This window comes from Rhinatrema bivittatum, chromosome 9 (assembly GCF_901001135.1).
Source record: "Rhinatrema bivittatum chromosome 9, aRhiBiv1.1, whole genome shotgun sequence".
In the NCBI taxonomy this organism is placed as follows: Eukaryota; Metazoa; Chordata; class Amphibia; order Gymnophiona; family Rhinatrematidae; genus Rhinatrema; species Rhinatrema bivittatum.
The window spans coordinates 172804845-172831391 of NC_042623.1; positions in this window are offsets into that span (position 1 = coordinate 172804845).

The window sequence follows — 26547 nt, forward strand, 5'->3', positions numbered from 1 at the left end:
ACCTATAGTCTCTCCTTACAGCTCAGCAATTCAGAGATCGTAGTTCCAGTAGCAGAGGGACTTCAGCCCTGCCGGGCACATCAACTCACTACTGCCACCTCTGGTGGTTCTACTTCCAGTCTAATAAAGAACTATCTGTGTTTGTCTCAATACTCCAGCCTAGCCGGTGGTCCCTCTCAGGATCTCCACTTGAGGGCGCTGTCATCTGCCATCGGCCCAGGGATTCACTATTCTACTAAGTGTTACTCCTTACACTAATAGAGCGGTATTATCATCTGCCACTCTGTGGGAGCCAACCCACATCAGACCATTACTCCTATCTCTGTGGAAGCTGATCCATATCAGATAGCTATCTCCCCGTGGGGATCATACAGGTTGCTGGCTCATCTTTCTAGAGGAACATAAGAAAATGCCATACTGGGTCAGACCAAGGATCCATCAAGCCCAGCATCCTGTTTCCAGCAGTGGCCAATCCAGGCCATAGGAACCTGGCAAGTACCCAAAAACTAAGTCTATTCCATGTTACCATTGCTAATGGCAGTGGCTATTCTCTAAGTGAACTTAATAGCAGGTAATGGACTTCTCCTCCAAGAACTTATCCAATCCTTTTTTAAACACAGCTATACTAACTGCACTAACCACATCCTCTGGCAACAAATTCCAGAGTTTAATTGTGCGTTGAGTAAAAAAAAAAAACTTTCTCCGATTAGTTTTAAATGTGCCCCATGCTAACTTCATGGAGTGCCCCCTAGTCTTTCTATTATCCGAAAGAGCCTTCTCTACCACTGGTCCCACTCAATGGAACACTCTCCCACCAGACCTCAGACAGGACCCCTGCCCCATCTCCTTCAAGAAAAAACTAAAAACATGGTTATTCAACCTTGCTTTTCCAGAACCCTCATTTTAGCTAACACATGCTCTCCATTTTTCACAACATATCCCTCTTCATTTCTCTTCATGATTATGATTTGGTTTATTAAGTTCTCTTTCATTTTTCACTTTTTAACTAACTCATGTTACCTTGAAGAAACTCTCAGACACCCTCAGATACCCTTTAATCTTTTTCTGCCTAATGGATCCAGTTCAATACAATTGGATCAACCGTTTATTGTGACTTTCATTACTATGTAATGCTAATTGTTTCCTGGTCAAGTTACTTTATGACTATGTTACACAGAGTTTTTCTTATACGTTAATGGTTCCATGTACCGCCTACAGGCAAGTTCTTTGTTTAATGTAAACCAGTTTGATTTGTATCTAATGCAAGAAGATCAGTATATAAAAACTAAAAATAAATAAATAAATAAGAGTAAATAACCGATTCACATCTACCTGTTCTAGACCTCTCATGATTTTAAACATCTCTATCATATCCCCCCTTAGCCGTCTCTTCTCCAAGCTGAAAAGTCCTAACCTCTTTAGTCTTTCCTCATAGGGGAGCTGTTCCATTCCCCTTATCATTTTGGTAGCCCTTCTCTGTACCTTCTCCATCACAATTATATCTTTTTTGAGATGTGGCGACCAGAATTGTACACAGTATTCAAGGTGTGGTCTCACCATGCATTCAGTTGCTACTCCTTCCCTCTGGGGGAGCAGAGCACTAACAGATTGCTAACTCCTTAGCAAGATCCGAAACAGATTGCTATACTCCTCCTCCTACAGGAGCCAAGCTTATCAGACTGCTAGCTCCTCCCCTTGGGAGGAGCTGATCGATACCAAATTGCTCACTCCACCCTCCTGGTGGGGTGATCGCTAACAGATTGCTAACTCCTCCCTCTCCAGGAGGAGATCCATAACACCCTCTTTCTACAGATATGGGACCATTACCTCCAACAACTCTCATTGAAAGCGAGAAATGATGATCTCAATTATTTGTAAATAATTTCAAAAATGATCCAAAAAAAGGAGAAAACAATTTTTGCTTTTGAAACATAAGGTTTTGGAATTGGGAGGCTTTTTTATACTTAAGTTTCCCTGTAAGAGTATAGTAAAGTTGCAAAATGTTTCTTATGTTTTTTTTCAGTCTTGCCAATTGACCACTCTTTCGTCAAACAAAGCTGCATCAACCCCATTGCTTGAAAACCGTCAAAAACAGGATGAAGGGCCATCCAATATATAAAATGTCCTTTAGTTAGTCAGAATTACCTAATTTGTAACTAGTTTACTATTGCCTGTAAAGATTGATCTTGTTGTTTCCCCCATAGAGGACTTGGAAGTGGTAATTTACCTGTATAATGATTGCAAAGTAGTGGAATTACAACTTTATTGTGTACCACAGAATTTCAAATCAAGTGTTTTGCCTTGATATGCATATGAAAATGCATAAATAAATAAATAAAAAGACTATCTGCGTGCGCTTGTGCCAAATTTTAAGTGGGTGCTCACCACACATGCGTACATATCCCACTTCTACCACATAAATTGGGGGATTTTAAAAGGGGCGCATGCCCATGCCATTCCGAGTTTACCAGTTCATCCACTAGTTCACCCAGTTAACAGATAGGTTCTTCAACCCCCCTGGTTTGATTGCCTTCACTTCCCCCAGTTATCCCAGAACCTTTAAACTGCTCAAAAATGGCTCAATCCTTTTATTTTATAACTTACATGTCATCCATAGCAGAAGTAAAGTTACGCGGAAGAGGATTTTGCTGCTCGCTGGGATGCATAAGTATTTATTCACACATCTCTGGTTCTTGCCCTTAAATGCCCAAGCTCCACCCAGACCATGTCTATGCCCCGCCCCTTTTTAAAAACTTTGGAGATGTGCGCGCTGCGGGAGATACACATGTATCTAGGCAGCCTTTAAAATCTGCTTGGCGCATTCAAAGCCTGACTTAAACGCATATCCCCAAATTAATACGCACACTGTATTGTAGTTTTGTTCAGTCAACAGTTTAAACATAAATGTTTAATTAAACTCATTGGGTTCACAATGTTATAAAATCGGCACATGGACAAGCCGATTCTATAACATGTGTGCACATGTGCGCATGGCGCGTGCAGGTGGGCCGAATTTTCGAATATTACATGTGGCGACGCACTCAGGCCTCCCCCCAGTTCCCTCCCAGTCCGCTCCAATTAAGAAAGTTCCCTCCCAGTCCGCTCCTTACCCCCCCCCCCTGTGTAACCTTCCTTCCCTTTCCCCTCTCCACCCTGACCCCTAACCCCTAAGTAGCTACCTGAAAATTTTTTATTTTTCTACTTACTGCTCCTCCTGAGCAGAAGCAGTTTCCATGCACTGGCCGGTTGCTGGTGCATGCTTCCACGGGACAGTGGCTAATGGCTGCTGTCCCGGCCGGCCTCCGTCCTGCGCCCCCCCCCCCCCCCTCGCCCCCTTTTTTTAAGCCTGGCACTTGTGCGCGAAGCGGGGTTTATGTGTGTGGCTGGGCCCATTTAAAATGTGTGGCATGTACAAGGCCCGGCCACGAGCGTAAACCCCGCTTTTTATGTGCTTTTTATGTGCGTGGGCCTTTGAAAATCCACCCTATTATTAATACTGATGTTACATCAGTGACTTTTTTTTTTATTAAAGAAAACCTAACTAGGAATAATTAACATAAAAATAATTTAAGTACAGTATGTTCTAAAGTTGGCTGTACAGTACATACAGCATACAAGATGATTTTGAGTTACATCTGATTCTCACAGGACAAGCAGGATGGTAGTCCTCACATATGGGTGACATCATCAGGATGGAGCCCGTGATTGGGCTCCCTCCTGATGATGTCACCCATATGTGAGGACTACCATCCTGCTGTCCTGTGAGAACACCTGTTACAGGTAAGCAACATTTGCTATATTATTTGGTAAAAGTATTTCAGGTTTTGGAAGGATCAGTGATTACTGCTGGTAAAGCAATGTTTATGCAGTGGAAAATGGCAAGTTCCTGGGTGGGGAAAAGAAGTATTTGAAAAAGACAAACACTATTTGTGGCTACCAGAAAATTGGGCTGATGCAATAAAATTTGTGGAAAGCGGGTGCTGACTTTTCAGCGCCTGCTTTCTTAGCGCATGCACGGTGCCCGCAAGGGGGGCGCCATGCAATTAAGAAATTAGGGGGTCGCGCTAGCAAGGAGGCGCTAGGGTCGCCTGCGCGACCTTAGCACCTCCTTGCTAACACGACCCCGCGGTTACCGGCGGTCTGCCTGTTATGAACACCTATGCCGATAAACTCGGCGTCGGTTTTCATAACTGCAGTCAGCTGGTTATGAAAAGCGATGTTGACTTTATCGGCGTCGGTTTTCATTATTGCAGCGGCCGGTTATGAAAACCGACACTGAGCATATTGGCGTCGGTCTTCAAAGTGGCTGGCAGAGTTTTTTTTTTAAACTTTAAAAAAAAGTACAGAAAAGCAGTTTTCTTTACTTTTAAAGGCATTAATAGCGCTCAGCTGTTAATGCCTGCTTCAGGTAGGTATTATGGGCGCTCTTTAGTTGGCTCGCGCATTTTTTTTTTTTATACCGACATTCATCTCAATTGAGATATCACACCGGTTTACATTCAGGTACTGTAGGTATTTCTCTATCCCCAGAGGGCTTACAATCTAAGTTTTTTGTACCTTAATTGTATTAATTTTTTGTACCTTAATTGTATTAATATCTAAGCGATAAATGTGCGTCTGAGACGCACATTGGGAGTGAAAGAGTAATAGCCTCATTCACGTGCATTTGCATGTGTTGAGCGCTAACTCATTCACTCCGTGTCGGACACGTGTTAAAATGGCGCTAATCACCCTTTTGCATTAGGGGGTGGATTAGCGCCTATTTAACCCGCATCTGACAGCGCGTTAAACAGTGCGCTTGGCTGAGCGCACTGTATTGCATCGGCCCCAATGTTAGATAAGTACTTATTGTAATGAATCATATGTGGATAGGTTGTTAAATCTTAGATACTTCTATTGTTTTATAGAAACATTTTCAATTCTTTGAATCTAGCTGGACATGCTATTTCTGCTGGGACGTTACTGAATGTATAGGGCAGTGGAACGTGATGATTGTATTGGTCTTTTAATATTGTGATTGAAGAAACCAGACATAAATTGTGATCTGGACAGTGGGAGACATTGCTTGAGAAAAACCTAAGAGGGGTCAGGATAATACACCGAGTGCATTCATATTGCTTATAATTTATTTGGCTCTTTTATTGACCTGGCAGTCTCCTCCTGCTCCTTCGGGCTTCCAGCTCAGTTGGAACCAGAACTGGTACCATGAGCCTTCATTCACAACTACCTGGGGATTTTTCTCCTGGTTTTATATCCCCTCCCAGCTTGCATTAGCCCAGTCCCTTTTTGACATTTTATATGGTAGCTGTTGTAGTTCAGAGTGAATCCTGTTCTTCCCAAATGCATTACATCATGCCTCAGTGTTCATTGTCACTTGTATTGCACAGTATGTATAGTGTTTTGAAGTAAAGAATGATTTTACAAACTTTTCTTGTGGGTTTTTTTTTTTTTTAATTATTCTAAGCTTTGAGAAGAATTTACCCCTGCAGTTTAGTTCATACCTTAGTAAAACTGTAGATAAGTGATCACTGTTTTTTGTTTTTTTAGTGGGAGCCACTTTGCCAAAAAAAAAATAAAAAATTGGCCATTTACTGCCCCCTTCTCCCTAAGGAGGACCACTTTGAATTCAGAGCTACAAATGATTCTTAATGTCAATATTTCCTATTGCAATTTCCTGTTTCAACTGCTGACATATGTGCACGAAGGGCCAAGGGCAGACCCACTTGCAATAAGACTATTACTTTGTATTCTGATAGCCTAAGACTTGGAACTGCTTCAGCTGTCTTCATCCCAATGTACCGTCTTATATTTTCCATTTGAATCAAATCTAAATATTTTCTACTGTTTAAACAAGCTGCAGCTTATCCAATTAAAGTAGTTTTAGGACTTCTATGAATTGGTTCTCAAACTGGTTTAGAGGTATGAAAAAGAAACTGATGGGCATAAATGTCATTACTGCAATTACATAAATTTTCTTTATTGTTTCTTGTCTTGGCTGTCAATGTGTAATAAGTTTCTACTATAAGTCCGCCACTAATTTTATGGTTTCTATGATGGTATCTACTCCATTTCTTGTTTCTACTGAACTGTCTGATCTCTACTCAAGGAAGAAACTCTTTGTTATGTTTTGTAAGGTTTGGGTGGACCCTTGGACACAGTGGCAGCTGACCACGCCCACGGGGGAAGTCCCGTGAGGGGCCACAGGTCAGGCTCAGCTCTTGGACACACAAACACAGATTTATCTTTATTTAGACAGTTTGTGAAGCCACCAGAGGTGGCGGTAGTGAGTAGGAGATGGAGCCTGGCTGGGCTAGTATTCCTCAGGGCGCTGGAACAGCGGTTCCTCCGATAGCAGTGCTGTAGTGAAAAGAACTGAGAGAATGAGTACAATAAGATATTCACAGAGTCTCGAGTATGGAGAAGCCCCGAGATAGAGAGAGCTGGACCTCGAGGAGCGATTACCACAGCCCTGGGAGCAGTGACTCGTTGGCAAGTACTCACACAGCAGTTTCACGTAGGAGATGGCACTGGCGCTGGAACGGAGGCAGGCCCTCGAGGAGCGAGAACCTTGTTCCAGGGAAACAGCTCTGAGGAGTAGATGGTAGTAGTACTTACAGATGTTGTCTGTAGCAAATTCTTCCAAGTAGAAGAGGAGATGGACACAGGCAGCGAGTCAGGGAACATGGGCCCTCGAGGAGTGAGTACTGGTTCTTGATAGCGACCTGAAAGAAGCAGAGAGGTCCCCGAGGAGCGGGTACCCCGTTAGCAGAAAAGAGTCCAATAGAAGTTAGAGGAAGAGTAGCTGGGTACGGAGAGCGAATCCCATCCGTAAGGAATCCCTTGCTAACTCAACGGCTAGCAACAAACAGTAGGCTTAAATATCCAGGCAGTGTGATGTCAACACAGGGGGACGCCCCTGAGGTTTGCGCCATAGAGGAAATAAGAATGAGGGCTGCGCGGCGAGCACGCCCTAAGGTACCTGAGGAGCATGGCGGGAGGCAGTGCCCAAGCCGGTCCAGGGACGCCGGAGAGGATGGTGGGCAGACGCCGCGGCAGCCAGACATCCACAAGGAGCAGGAGGAGTCGCAGAAAAAGAAAGGTAGGCGGAGTGAAGCCATCGGGCAACGATGGTTGCAACACTCTTCACCTGTTCTTGTTGTCTTCCTGTTCTCTCCCTGGAGGAGAAAGAATTCCAAATGTTTTAGATTTACCCCAGCTATGAGACTAACCCAGAGCCTCCACTCCTATGATGAGTAGGAGTTCTAGCCTAACCCACTTCTTTGGGTTGGGCCTGCATGGGACCAACCTAAGACACAGGATGGAGGCCAGTGGTATTGGAGGTTGTAACATATATTGTCATGCTAAATATGACAAAGGAGAGAAATGTAAGGGTGCATTGAGAAGATTTTTTATGAAGGAAGATTAGTTTGGTGGTGATGAAGAAAAAGACAATTCCAACAGCAAGAGATTGCACTGATCAGACTTGTAAAAATAGCCAAGGGAAATAGCCCAGGATGTTGAAATGTTAAAATGAGTTTTCTTTCTGCCTTCTGGGCTCAATTTACAAGAAATAATATGACTTACAAGAATCCAATCTTATTGTTGCGCGTCCAAATGGCAGATGAAATTTAATGTGGATAAGTTGGGCATCCAAATGGCAGATGAAATTTAATGTGGATAAGTGCAAGGTGATGCATATAGGGAAAAATAACCCATGCTATAATTACACGATGTTGGGTTCCATATTAGGTGTTACAACCCAAGAAAGAGATCTAGGCGTCATAGGGATAACACATTGAAATCGTTGGTTCAGTGTGCTGCGGCAGTCAAAAAAGCAAACAGAATGTTGGGAATTATTAGAAAAGGAATGATGAATAAAACGGAAAATGTCATAATGCCTCTGTATCGCTCCATGGTGAGACTGCACCTTGAATACTGTGTACAATTCTGGTCGCCGCATCTCAAAAAAGATATAATTGCGATGGAGAAGGTACAGAGAAGGGCTACCAAAATGATAAGGGGAATGGAACAACTCCCCTATGAGGAAAGACTAAAGAGGTTAGGACTTTTCAGCTTGGAGAATAGACGACTGAGGGGGGGATATGATAGAGGTGTTTAAAATCATGAGAGGTCTAGAACGGGTAGATGTTAATCGGTTATTTACTCTTTCGGATAGTAGAAAGACTAGGGGATACTCCATGAAGTTAGCATGGGGCACATTTAAAACTAATCGGAGAAAGTTCTTTTTTACTCAACGCACAATTAAACTCTGGAATTTGTTGCCAGAGAATGTGGTTCGTGCAGTTAGTATAGCTGTGTTTAAAAAAGGATTGGATAAGTTCTTGGAGGAGAAGTCCATTACCTGCTATTAAGTTCACTTAGAGAATAGCCACTGCCATTAGCAATGGTTACATGGAATAGACTTAGTTTTTGGGTACTTGCCAGGTTCTTATGGCCTGGATTGGCCACTGTTGGAAACAGGATGCTGGGCTTGATGGACCCTTGGTCTGACCCAGTATGGCATTTTCTTATGTTCTTATGTTCTTATGTCCCATCCATGCTCGGCCTGCGCCCGGGCCTGCTCACTTCATCCCTGGTCCAACAAGTCCCGTGTTGTCCTCCCCCACTGCTGCTGCTAGCTCGGCTCAGCTTCGGCGTCCCTCGGTGGCGACTGCCGGGCCTTCCACCTCCCATCAGGCCTCACGGTGGGGCTCGGCGTCCTCCTGCCCTCAAGGATAAGCTGGCTGCTCGTGAGATTCCCACATCTCTAGATGACCTGATTGATCATCGCTTACGTCAGCGACACCAGGAGGTAAAGGTCTCCTGTCCATTTGCTTCACGTCCAGTTCGTGCTACGAATTCCCAGCTGAAGGCCTTAAGAGCTCCTCCTCCATCACCAGAGGAGTTGATGCAGATCAATTGCGGTCGCTTGTCTCCTGAAGAGCGTCTTCGTCGCAAGAAGGAAGGCCTTTGCCTATACTGTGGTGGTTCCGGACATCTCCGACAATCCTGCCCTGTACGTCTGGAAAACTGCAGAGCCTGAGCCTGGCGGGGGTCCCGAGCTTGGGCGCTACTGTTACTGGCCCTCAATTACTACTCCCTGTGTCCCTGACTAGGGACCCACGCTCCTTTGCCACAACTGCACTCGTGGACACTGGCGCGAGTGGCAACTTCATCCTGGATGATATTGTCACCCTGCTCCAGATTCCTCTTCAGCCTCTGGAGGTACCACTTCGCATTGCATCTATCCAGGGAGAGCACCTCCCCGGACGCATCACTCATCACACTGTGGCTTTCCGTCTCTCCGTGGGAACCCTTCATGAAGAGGAGATCTCCCTGTATGTCCTAAAGCGTTCTATGCATCCGGTAATCCTAGGACTTCCATGGCTCCAGGTTCATGGACCTCAATTCAACTGGCAATCCCTACAGTTGATCCAGTGGGGATCCCAGTACCAGAACAGCTGTCTGTGACAGGTGTATCCAGCAGTCACCATTTTGAACTCTATATTCCGATTTCCAAGATATGTTCTCCAAACAAAATGCTGACTCCTGCCTCCACTCCGCGAATTCAATTGCCCCATTGAGCTCCTATCAGGTACCACGTCTCCCAAGGGCAGAACCTACCCTCTCTCGCTACCTGAAACTAAAGCAATGTCTGAGTACATTAAAGAGAATCTGAGTAAAGGTTTCATAAGACTCTCCGATTCCCCGGCAGGAGCCGGATTCTTCTTTGTGAAGAAGAAGGATGGCAGTTTACGCCCTTGCATTGACTACCATGGGCTAAACGCAGTGATACGCAAGGATCGTTACCCTCTGCCATTCATTAGCGAACTCTTTGATCGCCTACAAGGAGCCCATATCTTTACAAAGTTAGATCTCCGAGGGGCATACAATCTGGTACGGATCCAGCCGGAGGATATCTGGAAGACCGCTTTCAATAGGGACAGCCACTACGAGTACGTAGTAATGCCATTCGGACTTTGTAACGCTCCTGCGTTACAAAGTCCGAATGGCACTTTGTAACGCAGGAGCGTTACAAAGTGCCATTCAGCGCTTGATGAATGAAATCCTCCGGGTCCTACTGTATTCGTTTGTCATGGTATATCTTGATGATATACTGATCTTTTCCAAAGACCTGAAGTCCCACCGTTCACATGTTCGAACCATCCTCCAACGTCTCTGAGACAACCGTCTCTACGCAAAATTAGAGAAGTGCATCTTCGAACAGACTCGTCTTTCATTTTTGGGCTACATTATATTAAATCGTGGTTTCACCATGGACTCTGAAAAACTCCAAGGCATTCGAGACTGGCCCCAGCCAGTAGGCCTCTGTGCCTTACAAAGATTCCTTGGATTTACAAATTATTACGGGAACTTCATCGCTAACTACTCCACGCTAACAGCTCCATTCACGGCCATGACTAGGAAAGGTAGTAACCCTCGAGTTTGGAGTCCTAAGGCTCAAGCTGCTTTCCACGCCTTGAAAGAGGACTTTTGTACCAGACCCTGCCTACGTCATCCGGATCCTCACCACCCCTTTGTCGTTGAAGTACACTCCTCCGCCATTGGGTCAGGGGCGGTCTTGAGCCAATATTTCTCCAAAGGGGTCTTAGTACCCTGCTCCTTCTACTCACACAAATTTTCCCCTGCAGAGCAAAACTACATGATTGGGGACCTTTAACTCTTAGTGGTAAAATTGGCCCTCCAAGAATGGCGTCCTTGGTTAGAAGGAGCACAGCATAAATTCACGATCTTTACAGATCACAAGAACCTCGAACACTTAAAAGAGGCTCAGTTATTGAATCCCAGGCAGGCCTGCTGGGCTCTTTGAACGTTTTAACTTTGAACTCTGCTACTGTCCAGCAGCAAAAAACACCCGAGCGGATGCACTCTCGCTTTCTCGAGCCAGAGGTCACGCCAGAAACCCCTAGGCACATCATCGACCCAGCTTGCATAAGCCTTGCAGTTACCAACACGGTGCCAGCTGGGAAGGCGGTGGTCCCACGCCGTGTCTGGGAACGCGTCCCCTGCTGGGCCCACGACTCGAAGTTGGCCGGCCAACCTGGCCAAGCTTGGACCCTTGAGATGTTAAGAAGACATTATTGGTGGCCCAGCATGGTGAAGGACTCCCGCAGTTATGTAGATTCCTGCCCTATCTGCGCACAGCAGAAGTCTCCAATCGGCCGTCCTTGGGGTCTCCTCCAGCCGCTTCCGGCTCTCACGAACCTTGGTCAAGCATCTTAACCGACCTCATCGTCGATCTGCCCCCGTCAACACAGTCATCTGAGTTATTATCGACCGCTTTTCGAAAATGGGCCACTTTTCGAAAATGGGCCACGTCATTCCTCTGCCGAGCCTCCCCTCGGCTCCTGAGTTGGCAAAGCTACTGGGCTACCCAGAGAAATTGTTTCTGATCGTGGACCACAATTTGCTGCCAAATACTGGAAATCCTTGAGTACCAAGTTTGATATCACCCTGAACCTGATGTCGGCCTATTGCCCTCAAGCAAATGGCCAAGCCGAGAAAACAAACCGCTCACTGAAAACGTTCCTGAGATCCTACGTCAATGATCAACAGAATGATTGGACCGACCTCTTGCCGTGGGCCAAGTTATCCTACAATACTCACGTCGCCTCTGCCACTGACGTTTCACCCTTCTCGGTGGTCTTTGGCTGTTAGTTACGCCTGCCTCTTCCAGTGCTGCTTACAGTTCCCTCACTCGCGGCTCAGTCCACAGCACAGACAATACGTCGCTTATGGAATCAAGTCAAAGAAAGATTAAACCACGCAGCCGAAAGTGCCAAACGATTCACGGATGCTCATCCGTGAATCGTGGCCAGAAGGTTTGGCTAAGCACCAAACACATCAAACTGAGACTTCCATGTCAACGTCTGGCCCCCAAATACATTGGGCCATTCCCGATCCTCAGATGCATAGGAGCAGTTACTATCAGCTCCAGCTTCCTCGCAATATGGGTATCCACAACACATTTCATGTGTCCCTCCTGAAGCCCCTGGTATTGTCTTGGCCCACCAACAGATCCACCGCAATTCTCCGCTGAATCTGACGCTACCCTCCAGGTAAGGGAGGTACTCGATGTCCGTCGGCATCGAGGCCGTTTGGAATATCTTCTTACCTGGGAGGGATTTGGGGCCGAAGAGAATTCTTGGGAACCCTCACAGAATATCCTTGATAAGAACCTATTGTGAGACTTCCATCAGGCTCACCCTGACAAGCCTCGACCGAGGAGGGGGAGGCATGAGGGGGAGTACTGTTGCGCATCCCGTCCACGCTCGGCCCGCGCCTGGGCCTGCTCACCTCATCCCTGGTCCGACGAGTCCTGGGTCGTCCTCCCCCGCTGCTGCTGCTAGCTCGGCTCAGCCTCGACGTCCTGCGGTGGCGACCTCCGGGCCTTCCCCCTCCCAACAGGCCTCACAGCGGGGCTTGGTGTCCTCCGTGGCGTTGGCCGTGCCCCAAGGTGCACGCACGCGGACTGCCCAGCCTCTTAAAGGGCCAAGGGTGGGTCCCAGCTCTGCGGCGCACCGTGATTGATGGAATACTTAAGGAAGTGGTCAGAAACCACTTCCTTGCCTTGGCAATCGGGTCGTTCAATCCTGTTCCAGCGTCTCCTGTTCCTTCGTTTCTCCATCCCTGGTAGTACCCTTCAGACTGATCTCACGGTACTGACCTTTGCCTGTTCCTGACTATTCTTGATTGCTGCCTGGATGTGACCTGTGCCTGTTCTCCGACTACTCCTGATCGCTGCCTGGAACCGATCTCTGCCTGACCTGACTACTTCCGGATTGACCGCAGGTACTTACCCCTGCTTCGGCTGACCATTCTGGACTGATACTCTGGTCTTGATCCTAGCTATACACTCGGACTCCCTGTTCTGGCCTCCTGTGATCTTTGGACACTCTCGGGCCGATACAGTAAAGTCCGCGGGAGAGCGGACGAACGCCCGCTCTCCCGGTGCATGCACCGGCCCTTCGCCGGTGCGTGCGTTTCTCTATTTAAATTAGGTGACGCGGTAGATCCAGGTAAAAGGAGGCGCTAGGGACACTAGCGCGTCCCTAGTGCCTCCTTTTTGACAGGAGCGGCGGCTGTCAGCGGGTTTGACAGCCGACGCTCAATTTTGCAGGTGTCGGTTCTCGAGCCCGCTGACAGCCACGGGCTTGGAAACCAGACGCTGGCAAAATTGAGCATCCGGTTTTCGGCCCGACAACCGCGGGCCGAATTCAAATTTTATTTTATTTTTTTTTACTTTTTGGGACCTCCGACTTAATATCGCTATGATATTAAGTGGGAGGGTGCACAGAAAAGCAGTTTTTACTGCTTTTCTGTGCACTTTCCCGGTGCTGGAAGAAATTAGCGCCTACCTTTTGGGTCGGCGCTAATTTCTGAAAGTAAAATGAGCGGCTTGAGGGTGCTATTAGGTGCTGCGGGTTGGACGCGGGTTTTCCTCCCCTTACTGAATAAGGGGTAAGGGAAAACGCGCGTCCAACAGCAGGCAAACAGTGCGCTCCATCGGAGCACTGTACTGTATCGGCCTGTCTGTTCTGAACATCGACTGCACACCCTTGTTCGTGGTGGGCACTCCCCTGAGAATGAGATAAATTTATAATGCCAAACAGTAGGGATGTGAATCGTTTTTTGACGATTTAAAAAATCGTCCGATATATTTTAAATCGTCAAAAATCGTTAGAGGCACGATACAATAGGAACTCCCCCGATTTATCGTCAAAAATCATAAATCGGGGGAGGGAAGGGGGCGGGCGGGAAAACTGGCACACTAAAACAACCCTAAAACCCACCCCGACCCTTTGAAATAAATCCCCCACCCTCCCGAACCCCCCCAAAATGTTTTAAATTACCTGGGGTCCAGTGGGGGGTCCCGGTGTGATCTTCCACTCTCAGGCCACGGCTGCGTTAATAGAAATGGCGCCGGCGCTACCTTTGCCCTGTCATATGACAGGGCAAAGGTAGCGCCGGCGCCATTTTGGTTCCTGTCCCCCGACGTCACGAGCGCAGGAGATCGCTCCCGGACCCCCGCTGGACCCCCAGGGACTTTTGGCCAGCTTGGGGGGGGGCCCTCCTGACCCCCACAAGACTTGCCAAAAGTCCAGCGGGGGTCCGGGAGCGACCTCCTGCACTCGGGCCGTATTGCAAAATGGCGCCGGCCGTATGGCCGTATGGCCAGCGCCATTTTGCAATACGGCAATACCACCCGAGAGTGGAAGATCACACCGGGACTCCCCCACTGGACCCCAGGTAATTTAAAACATTTTGGGGGGGTTCGGGAGGGTGGGGGATTTATTTTAAAGGGTCGGGTGGGTTTTAGGGTTGTTTTAGTGTGCCAGTTTTCCCGCCCTCCCCCGATTTACGATTTAAACGATTTTTAAAAAAACAAAACCGCGACGATCAGATTCCCTCCCCCCCAGCCAAAATCGATCGTTAAGACGATCGATCACACGATTCACATCTCTACCAACCAGTTGGAAAATGTTATGCAAACAAACTAATCTATTGGTGAGTAAGTATAGGGGAGGTGACAGACTGGAATGGCTTGGGAGCTCTAACCTGGGGGTTTACTTTGCATTGTTTGCACTATGCGCCTATTATAAGATATCTCATAATAAAAGGCTAAAGATTTTTCTTTTACTATCTGATGATATTCAGTGTTTACTAGTACCCACAACACAATGTGAGGGCAAGAACTATCACTGGACAAAATGATTGATACCCTGGGCAAGCGGGGGTCCACCTCTAATAATGCAGCTAGCTAGGGATTGGGGATTGGAGTGGGGGAATCTCCTTCCAAAGATGTGGCTGGCTCAGTTGCTCAGGTACACTCAGAGCTACTTGTGTAACTAAAACAAAATCTTCTCCTCCACACTTTTCTCTCCCTTAGCCCATCTCCTCCATTACTTTCTCTCTCCAACTCATCTAACCAACTACACACTTCCTCCGCCCTCCTCCCCCAACACTTTTCTCTACAGCTTCTCTCCCTCCCACACTTCTCCCTCAATACATACTCTTTTCCAGTCCTATTACAGCCAATCTCAAACCCCACACTCCTGTCTCACCAGTCAGCCTCCACCGATCTATCCCCACCCCTATCCCCTCAAGATGGCTCTTCCCCCAGTTTGTTAATCCACCTGTCTCAATTTATTTGCTTTGTGGATAAGTTTGCATTCACGCCAAAAACTGGGTCAAGATCAAGAATCATAGACAACTGTATCTGATGGGTAAGATTAAAATGTTTGCATCAAATCTGAATCTGTCTGGAACAAAATTAGAGCATTTGGGTTTCAATGGGTTTAACTGACAACACCCCCCAGGGTTGGGGCTTTTAAAAAGATCTGAACTGGATCATCCATCCTGAACAGAGTCCAATATGTGTTGCGGCCGCCCGCGGCAGGCTCAATTAATCTCTTGTCATGCTTGGTTCACCTCCTCCGGTACACTCGCGGCATTGGCCAGCTGCTGCCGCCATGTTCCTTCTGGCCCTCTGTGTTCCACGTGGTGGCTGAGACACCGCTGACCAGTGTTCCGACCCTGGGCTTCCCTAGGTGCGCGTGCGCATGCCAGCTATTCTCCTTTTAAAGGGCTAAGCTTGGGAACTTAAGGCCGGACCCCGGCTGATGACATCACAAGCCCTGGATATTTAAGCTACACCTCCAGCTACCACTAACAGACTTGGCAACGAATTCCCTGGTTCCTAGTGGTGCCTGTTCCTTCGCTACGAACCTGCTGCTCCTGTTCTTCAGTTCCCGGTGGTTCCTGTCCAGTGCCACTTGCTCCTCGTGGCCAGGCTCAGCGCTGCTTCATCTGGACTCTCTCTCAAGCGCTTCCTGCTCCTTGGAGCCTGGCTCAGCGCTGCTTTATCTGGACTCTCTCCTAGCACTACCCGCTCCTCGGGGCCAGGCTCAGCGCTACTTCATCTGGATTCTCTCTCTAGCGCTTCCCACTCCTCAGGACCTGGCTCAGCGCTGCTTCACCTGTACTCTCTCCCAGCGCTACCCACTCCTCAGAGCCAGGCTCAGCGCTACTTCACCTGGCCTCTCTCTCAAGCGCTTCTTGCTCCTCGGGGCCTGGCCCAGCGCTGCTTCACCTGGACTCTCTCTCAAGCGCTTCTTGCTCCTCGGGGCCTGGCCCAGCGCTGCTTCACCTGAAGTCTCTCTCAAGCGCTTCTTGCTCCTCGGGGCCTAGCTCAGCGCTGCTTCACCTGGACTCTCTCCCAGCACTACTCGCTCCTCGTGGCCAGGCTCAGCGCTACTTCACCTGGACTCTCTCCCAGCACTTCCCGCTCCTCGGGGCCTGGTTCAGTGCTCCTCTGTTTGGATTCCCACCGCAGTCCCTCTGTGTTGCTATCCTACTGGCACCTGCTACAGCGGGTTCCCCGCTCTAGCCCTTATTCAGCATATCACAGTTCAAGCCTCCGCATCTGCACCTCCTCATCTCTAGTCCATGTCCATGTGGCTCTGCGCTACAGTCGTAGGAGCTACTGTGGTCTTGCATCCCTGGAGCCTCTCTCTCCTTCCCCCTCTGAAAGTGCTCTTGTCTTGGATTATACCTGACACTCTCTGCATCCAGTCACCTACTCTCACTGGGACCAGCCACCCAGAGGAACGAGTGAAGCCCAGCCTACCTCTGTTTCCGGTCAGCCTCACCTCCCAAAGGTGGGGACTTGTGGGGTCCAATCCCTCAGGTGGCAACAACCGTACCTCGGGCCAAGGGTCCACAATTCCTACCAATTGTCAAGTCCATGGACCCAGCGGAGGCCTCGGCAGTTCAGGCCATTTCTGGCCTGGCACAGAAGGTCATCGAACAACAAAAGATCCTGGAAACTCTAGTGGCTGCCATAGAAAATTTAAGTACCTGACTGGATGCCGCCGTAGAGATAACTACGCCATCTCCCAGATCCAATACCTCGGCCTCCATGCCGGTCTCATGGCTGACCGTTCCGTTACTGGCACCTTCACGTTTCTCTGGGAACTCTCTATTATGTAGAGGTTTCTTAAACCAGTGTATTATGCACTTCTGCCTGCAACTAGCATATTTCCCAGATGTGATCACTAAAACCACCTAAATCCTCTCCTTCCTGGATGGCAAGGCCTTGGCCTGGGCCTCACCCCTTTAGGAACGTGCGGATCCGGTCCTCCGAGACCTGCCCAGGTTTCTTGCCTTGTTACGCTCTGTCTTCGATGACCCAGGCAGACATTCCAGATCCGGATCCACCCTTCTTCATCTCTGGCAAGGTACCCCGTCTTTGTCAGACTATGTCATAGAGTTCCGGACCCTGGCTTCTGAGCTACATTGGGCCCTTGACTGTCTTCGAGCCATCTATCTGGAGGGATTAAACTCTTGAATCAAAGATGAGTTGGCGGCCCGTGAGTTGCCGTCATCCCTGGACTCTTCAATTGACCTCGCTGGACAGATAGATTGGCGTCTCCAGGAATGCTCGCAGGAAGTTCAAACCTCCAAAAAATCTACAGTGAGCTTGCGCCACGTTCAATGCTCTCCTTCCCCTAGGGTGGACTCTGTTCCCCAAAACAAGACCGGAGAGGAACCCATGCAAATGGGTCGGGTAAGTTTTCTCCCGAAGAACGACGCCGACACCAGTGGTCGGGCCTCTGCCTCTACTGTGGTAATTCTGGACACGCATTGCCTGCGTGTCCCGTGCATCCAGGGAAACTCCCGGGCCTATGTTTGGCAGGAGGACTGCTCCTAGACCTGACTTCTCCTTCTCCTCCATTGACCCTCTGGTTGCGATCAAAGTGGACGATCAGGAGTTCCATACTTTGGCACTTGTGGATTCAGGAGCTGGAGGCAATTTTATTTTGAAGCAATTGACGGATTACCCTTGGATCTCCACCATCCACACCCCGGGGCCTCTGCTTCTTTCATCTATCCACAGAGAACCATTGCCCGAACTGGTCACTCATGTTACGACTCCACTCCATCTGCGAACTGGATCCCTGCATATGGAGTCCATCTCCTTCCATGTTTTAGACAAAGCCATACACCCGGTGGTCTTGGGCTTGCCGTAGCTACAAAAGCATGCTCCCCAGTTCGACTAAGCCACGCTGCAACTTTTTCGCTGGGGTCCCTCCTGTCATTCCAGCTGTTTGGAACTTGTTTCGCCCCAGCTATGTCTTAACACCTCACTCCAACTTCCTGGCCTTCCTCCTCAATATTCAGCCTTTGCAGATGTGTTCTCCAAGAAGGCCGCCGACATCCTGCCTCCACATCGAGCCTATGATTGTGCTATCAATCTGCTGCCCAATACCGAGCCTCCTCGGGGCTGGATTTACCCGCTGTCTCTCACTGAAATGCAGGCCATGTCTGAATACATCCGCGAGAACCTGGCCAAAGGATTCATCCGACCCTCCAAGTCTCCTGCCGGAGCAGGTTTTATTTTGTTGGAAAAAAAGACGGTTCACTCTGTCCCTGCATCTACTACCGGGGTCTAAACGAGATCACCCAGAAGGACCATTATCTTCTACCCCTCATCTCTGAGCTTTTCGATAGACTCCAAGGGGCAAACGTTTTTCCAAACTGGACCTCAGGGGAGCCTATAACCTGGTTCGTATTCATGAGGGAGATGAGTGGAAGACAGCTTTTAATACGAGAGAGGGCCACTACGAATATCTCATGATGCCATTTGGTCTTTGCAACGCCCTGGCTGTCTTCCAGAACTTAATGAACGAGGTCACATTATACTAATGTGTCGTGGTGTATCTCAACGGCATCCTGATTTTTCCCAAGGATCTACAAAGCCACTGGCAAGACGTCACCTGCGTTCTCCAGCGTCTCCGAGAAAAGCACCTTCATGCCAAACTTGAAAAATGCTCTTTTGAGCAGGAGACTGTACCCTTCCTTGGATACAACGTCTCAAGCCAAGGCTTCAGAATGGACCCTCAGAAGTTAAAAAGCATCTGGGACTGACCTCAGCCCATGGGCCTTCGGTCTCTACAGAGACGCTGCCGATCAGCGTTGTGACCCTGGGCCTCCCTAGGTGCGCGCTCGCTATCCTCCTTTTAAAGGGCCAAGCGCGGGAACTTCAGGCGGTCCCCAGTTGATGACATCACAGGCCCTGGATATTTAAGCTACATGTCCAGCCATCACTAACCGACTTGGCAACGAGTTCCCTGGTTCCTAGTGGTGCCTTTTCCATCGCTATGGACCTGCTGTTCCTGCTGTTCAGTTCCTGGTAGTTCCTGTCCAGCACTACCTGCTCCTCGGGGCCAGGCTCAGTGCTGCTTCACCTGGACTCTCTCTCAAGCGCTTCCTGCTCCTCGGGGCCTGGCTCAGCGCTGCTTCACCTGGACTCTCTCCCAGAGCTACCCGGTCCTCAGGGTCAGGCTCAGGGCTGCTTCACCTGTACTCTCTCTCGGCGCTTCTACACCTGGATCCTCTGTCAAGTGCTTCCCGCTCCTCAAGGCCTGGTTCAACGCTCCTCCATTTGGATTCCCACCACAGTCCCTCTGTGTTGCTATCCTACTGGCACCTGCTATAGCGGGTTCCCTGCTCTAGCCCTTATTCAGCATATCACAGTTCAAGCCTCCGCATCTGCACCTCCTCATCTCGAGTCCATCTCCATGTGGCTCTGCGTTACAGTCTTCGGAGCTACTGTGATCTTGTATCCCTGGAGCCTCTCTTTCCCCCTCTGAGAGTGCTCCTGTCTTGGACTATACCTAACTCCTCTGACACTCTCTGCATCCAGTCGCCTACTCTCTCCGGGACCAGCCACCCAGAGGTACCAGTGAAGCCCAGCCTGCCTCTGTTTCTGGCCAGCCTCGCCTCCCGATGGTGGGGACCTGTGGGGCCCAATCCCTCAGGTGGCAACAACCGCACCTCGGGCCAAGGGTCCACAATTCCTAACAATATGAAGTCAGATGTAGCATTATATTGCTTTATCTTTGACCCTCTTTAATTCCTCTTTTGCTCTTATTCTCAGATCTTGCTTTTTTCCCCTATGTACTGAATTAACATTTTTGAAATAAACCTTATTTTAATTAATTTAGAAATAATCTAGAGTAGTAATATTTTATCTTAAAAAAGTATTAAACTGATAAAATCATGTATGAGAAAAAACAAGGAAAAAATTAGATAAGCACATTAAATTGTTCATTCTTGCAAGGTCCTCCTGTAATGTATCACAGCAGACTGTGATACATTACAGGAGGACCTTGCAAGACTGGAAGATTGGGCATCTAAATGGCAGATGAAATTTAATGTGGACAAGTGCAAGATGTTGCATATAGGGAAAAATAACCCTTGCTTTAGTTACATGATGTTAGGTTCCATATTAGGAGCTACCACCCAGGAAAAAGATCTAGGCATCATAGTGGATAATACTTTAAAATTGTTGGCTCAGTGTGCTGCAGCAGTCAAAAAAGCAAACAGAATCTTAGGAATTATTAGGAAGGGAATGGTTAATAGAACGGAAAATGTCATAATGCCTCTATATCGCTCCATGGTGAGACCGCACCTTGAATACTGTGTACAATTCTGGTCGCCACATCTCAAAAAAGATATAGTTGCGATGGAGAAGGTACAGAGAAGGGCAACCAAAATGATAAAGGGGATGGAACAGCTCCCCTATGAGGAAAGGCTGAAGAGGTTAGGGCTGTTCAGCTTGGAGAAGAGATGGCTGAGGAGGGATATAATAGAGGTCTTTAAGATCATGAGAGGTCTTGAATGAGTAGATGTGACTCGGTTATTTATACTTTCGAATAATAGAAGGACTAGGGGCATTCCATGAAGTTAGCAAGTAGCACATTTAAGACTAATTGGAGAAAATTCTTTTTCACTCAACGCACAATAAAGCTCTGGAATTTGTTGCCAGAGGATGTGGTTAGTGCAGTTAGTGTAGCTGAGTTCAAACAAGGTTTGGATAAGTTCTTGGAGGAGAAGTCCATTAACTGCTATTAATCAAGTTTACTTAGGGAATAGCCACTGCTATTAATTGCATCAGTAGCATGGGATCTTCTTAGTGTTTGGGTAATTGCCAGATTCTTGTGGCCTGGTTTGGCCTCTGTTGGAAACAGGATGCTGGGCTTGATGGACCTTGGTCTGACCCAGCATGGCAATTTCTTATGTTCTTATGTTGGTTTTTGTTACGTATATAGAATTTATTTATTTATTTATTTATTTTTAGATTTTTATATACCGGTGTTCCTATATGAAATAAAGATCACATTGGTTTACATTGAAACAGAACATGAAAATTGCCAAAAGGCATTACATAGAACAAGGTTATGAAACTTAGAACAGGGTATATTAGTTCAAAATTAACAATAAAGTTGTAACATTGATGACCAAAAGATAAAGGAAAGAAAAGAAAAAGACTTAAACAATTAAGTTGACAGGTCTTATTGAGCATAAAAAATTGTAACGTATAAGTGAGAAAGTCTCAAGTGTCCTGCAGCAAGAGATTAGATACCGAAGCAGGTAGTGGTATGGAAAATGGGGGTTAGTGAAGAAGATATGCTCTTGCTGGTTGGAGGGGAAAAAATGATCATGGTCCTGGAAAAGCTTGGCTAAAGAGCCAAGTTTTAAGTTTTTTTTTGAATGAAGAGTGGCAGAGCTCAAGCCGAATGTCTGGTGGGAGCGCATTCCATTGAATGGGGCCTGCTGTAGATATGGCACGTTTATGATGCGAGGATTTTGTTGAGGGTACATAGAATGTGCCTTTATATGCTCCTCTGATGGGTCTAGAGGAAGAGTGAGGGCGTAGTTGAATTATGGAAAAAACAGATGAACTGGAAAAGGTGAGTCAGTTCTCTGTACTTTAATTAGCAGAGATTTGTAAATATTTATTTTTGCTTTTTGTTATGCATTCTATATTTTTATGTTTTTAATTGTTTCCTGCAGGTATAAGAACACAAAAAAAATAATTTTTAATTATTTTCAGTGGCAGCATTCAGTTGCTTTTCTAGTTTGATACATCTGTGTAGAGCTAGATTTTTCCAAATTTGCTACTTAGAAAAGTTCTGACAGAAAGACATTCAGTGAAAAATTATAAGAATAATTGTATCCTGAGCTAAAAAAAAATATTCCTTGAAGAACAAGGAGGCTCAGAGGTCCTGCGTATTTTGGAAAAAAAATGTGTAAACCTCTGATATTCAGTTTTTCAGTTTGCCTCCACTCGGAATCATTTAAACGTTACCAGCTTTATTACTGTATGCATAAACCTTGTTATCCATTTTTGTACATCCAAAGTCACTTTCTTGAAGTTACCAACATCAGGAGTTACATGGAGGAAGCACATCAAGCATGCACCTATCATGATTTTAGTGTAGACTATGACAAGAACCCAAACAATGCTTGATCACACTTCAATCACCATGTTGCCTCAGTTAATTTTGATCAAATCATGCCAAGCTATGGAAGAAAAATGAATGAGTAAAAAGATTTGAAATTTTGAAAATGATTGTTGCAGAACAGAAACTGTTCTACAAAAATGAGGGAAGGCTCATATGTATACCAAAAAATTGTTTAGATTAAGATACGAGAAATGCTGTGCACATGCCTGAATCTCGCCATTCAGATATATCAAAGTGGTATGGTCCTTGTTATAAAAAATGACACTAATTCTTTAAAAACATCTGTTACATGGGAAAATTTAGCTAATTGTTTAATTTGGAAAAGGGTATGAAATGTAAAAGGGTGTTATATATCACAGTAAGAGAAACATGTTTATTATAGCAAGCTTTCTTATTTTACCCCAGTTGTAAAATTGTTTCAAAATTGTCAAAAGTGTTCCCATAAGAAATAAGGAGAGTTTCATGGCTGCCGCAAATCTTGGGCCTAGACTATCAGCCTGGCACAGGAGTAAATATACTCATGTCTGAGGACTTTGTGAAAAGGACATGCAGTATTTATTTGGGTGAATAGGTATTTATGAACATGTCTGTGGACAGAGTGAAGATTCTGATAGACTGTCTATAGTGGCATCGCCTCCTTCATACCTTGAATATCTTTTATCAGGCCAATCTTTATAATTTTGTTTTTGTGCAGAATATCTGGTGAATATCTCCTTTTATGCTATCTGGCAAAACCTAATCTTTATGACTATTTAGCTACCAGAGGCCAAATTCAATTTAAGTGAATCAAGTCTTTAGCTTTGATTATCATTTTCTCTAAAGATTTTCCAGATGCCAAACATACATGAAAATCTTGAGAATAACTTTCCAACAAATATATGTGACAGCATATAGGCAAGTATTTTTTAACCTGTGTATGATATATATATATTTTATAAAATACATGTGCCTTTACCATGCAACATAAGGGCCGGATTTTAATACCTACGCTCGGGCAGACATTTGTGCGCGCAACCCGGCTTGCACAAATGTACGCCCGATTTTATAACATGCGCTCCGAAATCGGAGCGGCCTCAGAAGGAGCTTTCCTTCCGCCCCCCCCCACCTTCCCCTCCCTTCCCCTACCTAACCCGCCCCCCAGCCCTTCCGAAAACACCCTCCTAACCTTTATTTTATAAGTTGCACATGCCTCTGGGCAGGCATAGGTTGCGCGCGCCAGCCGACGGCCGGTCCGCGTTCCTGGGCACAGCGGCAAATGGCCGCTGTGCCTGGAGGCTCTGCCCCCCCCAGACCGCCTACACCCCGCCCATTCCCTGCCCCTTTTTTTCAAGCCCCAGGACTTACACACGTCCCGGGGCTTTACGCGCGCCGCTGGGCCTTTTGAAAATAGGCTGGACACGCATAACCCCCCTATTCGCGTAAATCATACCCTTTTCCAAAGAAAATCTGCCCCTAAGTGCATATGTAGTCTTAAGTGCAAATAAACACCACAAGGAGCTGAAGTCAATCCTATATATCAATATGCCAACAAACAACAAAAGGATTGAAGACAATTATAATCCAGCTGTATTCCACTGTACTTCAAATTTTGATTTTTTAAAACTGCATGAACGTGGCGGGGAGATGATTTCAATACATGTCTTTTGAAAGCAGAACAGCGCTGGATTCATCGCCTTAATACAGTGTATCCTTCAGGATTAAATGCAATCCTTGAGCTTAATGTTTTTCTTTAATTAAAAACCCTTTTTGACATTTTGGTCCTTCTGTCCATTTCTTCTGTTCTTTTATATTTTTGACATTAACGTGGTTGGATGCTGATGACACGCACACGTAGAATGATGTCATTACGTTGCCAAAAAGAGCGGGCTATTTAAGTTACCATTTTGGTTCGATTCGGTCTCTGTCCCTGACATTTAAAAATCTGTTGAGACTATGAGTCCTGTAGAAGAGGTTTGCTGTTCCATCATCGATAAGTTCATTGATTTCTATATCTCCGGTTGATGTAATTCTGTTTTCTGTCTATAGAAATTCAGAGACATTGCAGCAACACAATCGGGCATTAATGATTTTTTGTAGTGACTCCTGAAGAAGCAACTCCGTGCTTGCGAAACACCGGCCATTGTCGGGTCTACTAAACAACAGTACTTATACATGAACAGACAGACAGATGGATAATTTGCCTTTCATTATACCCCTTTGGGTTCAACAAAGACTGGCTTTTGAAATATTGTTTGAAACACTCTGTTGTTCTTTTCACAAACCGCAGATGATTGAAAGGTCTGGGCGGCTTTAACTTTTATAGTAGGGCACGCCAACAGGCTTGCTGATGCGGTTTTAAAAAATCAAAATTTGAAGTACATTGGAATACAGCTGGATTATAATTGTCTTAAGTGCAAAAACATGCAATGCATTGAAACCACTTATATCAATGCATTGAATATACATATTTATATTTTTTAAATAAGAAACACACATACATTTTACTCACAAAAATAAAGTAGGATTTGTGTAAATCGGTGTATTTTAAAACATGCACGTGGCAAGGAAATTACTAGTTTTACCAATTAGTCCACCAATTCACCCAGTCCTTCTCCAAGTCATCAAGACCTTCCTAGTTTTCTTCCTCTCCCCCCCCCCCCGGTTCACGCAGACCTCCCACCCAACCAATAATACACCCTAAACAGGCATTTAGTATCACTTATGCAAGATAATTTGCAAGACTAAAAATGCATAAGTAAGTTGGCAAATGTACGCGTGTAGATGTCTTTTCAAATAAGTATTGCATCCGTTCCGGAATGCTCCTAGACCTCTCCTTTTTATGTACATATGTGTGCACGTGGAAGTGAAAATTCATGCCTATTTTTGACTTTTAGAAAATACGGAGTACATGAGTAGATGATACTTATGTGCATATATATACTAATGTTTATGCGTGCAAAGTTTTGAAAATTGAAACCTTTAATTCTACAGAAAAGACAATTTCTATTGAAAAAGAAAAGTTAACTAAAATGTTCACTAATGGATGAAAAGAAAACATGTAAGGAATATGTTTAAAGTAGAAAACAAGGATAGTTTAAAAAAAAAACCTTTTTGCACTTTAGAATGAGAAAATGTTAGAAAGAAAACTATGACACAAAAATGTAAGGAAGAATAGATATATAGAGTAAGAGAAAATTGAGGACTGAAAGTGTTTGAAAAACATAAAGCTTTAGAATGAGCTCAGAAGCAGCGAGTACAATAAATCATTGATAATATATGTTGAAGGAGTCATATAGATGGTAGAGTATAAGACATGCTTTGAAACTCAGGGAAATGAATCGCCATGCAGTTAATGTGCTAAAAAAAAAAAAAAAAAAAAAAAAGAGAACGTAAAAATCACACAGGAGGAAGACAAAATATTTATTCTCTCTCCCCTTCAAACTGCTTTGATCCGAAAACTGTTCGCATCAAGCCTGCACTTGTATCATGCACATCCTCTAATTAGGCTTCTGGCACTTGATTTAATGCCCTTGCAATTAGCAGGGAAGCTGTTAAGGCTGTTTTAAAAAATAAAGACCTCTTCCTGAGAAAGTGTTTGGTAAAAGAAACAATAGTATAGAAAAGCGGTTGCCCAAAAGGTTTTAGATACCTGATTGCGATTAAATGGAGCTCATTCTTATGGCACTGAGGAGTTACAGCCTACAATAATGTATTGACTTTTATGTGTTTCTGACTTTCTGATCCCTGACTACTTGTAGTTTCTATTACTGTAGTAATCCCTTATAGTGTTATGCTGAAGTGCTATGCAAAAAAATTTTTTTTTAAATAATGTTGCTGATTAAATAAAGCACAGTATGAATACACATGAATTAATTTTATGTGTATTAAGTTTATGTAGTGCATTGTTACTAAAAGTGTTTATTCCCTTGTGGAATCACAAATTACTATATAATAATTTACAACAAAATTAGAAGATACTTTTATATTAAAAAAAAGTGAGAAGAATGAGCAGTCAGTTGTTCCAAAACATATAGCTTAGCAGAAATTACTTTATAAAACTGCGCAATAGAGAGGGCAGCACAGGTCAGTGCCACTACAATATAAAATACCTTTGTGATTATATGTTTTAAACACCTTCATAGTATTACTGTGTCAGACTGTGAACTTTAAATTAAACCTTCTCATCTTGAACTTTGCAAAACTCTGAAATATTTCTTAAAATAAAATGCAACTT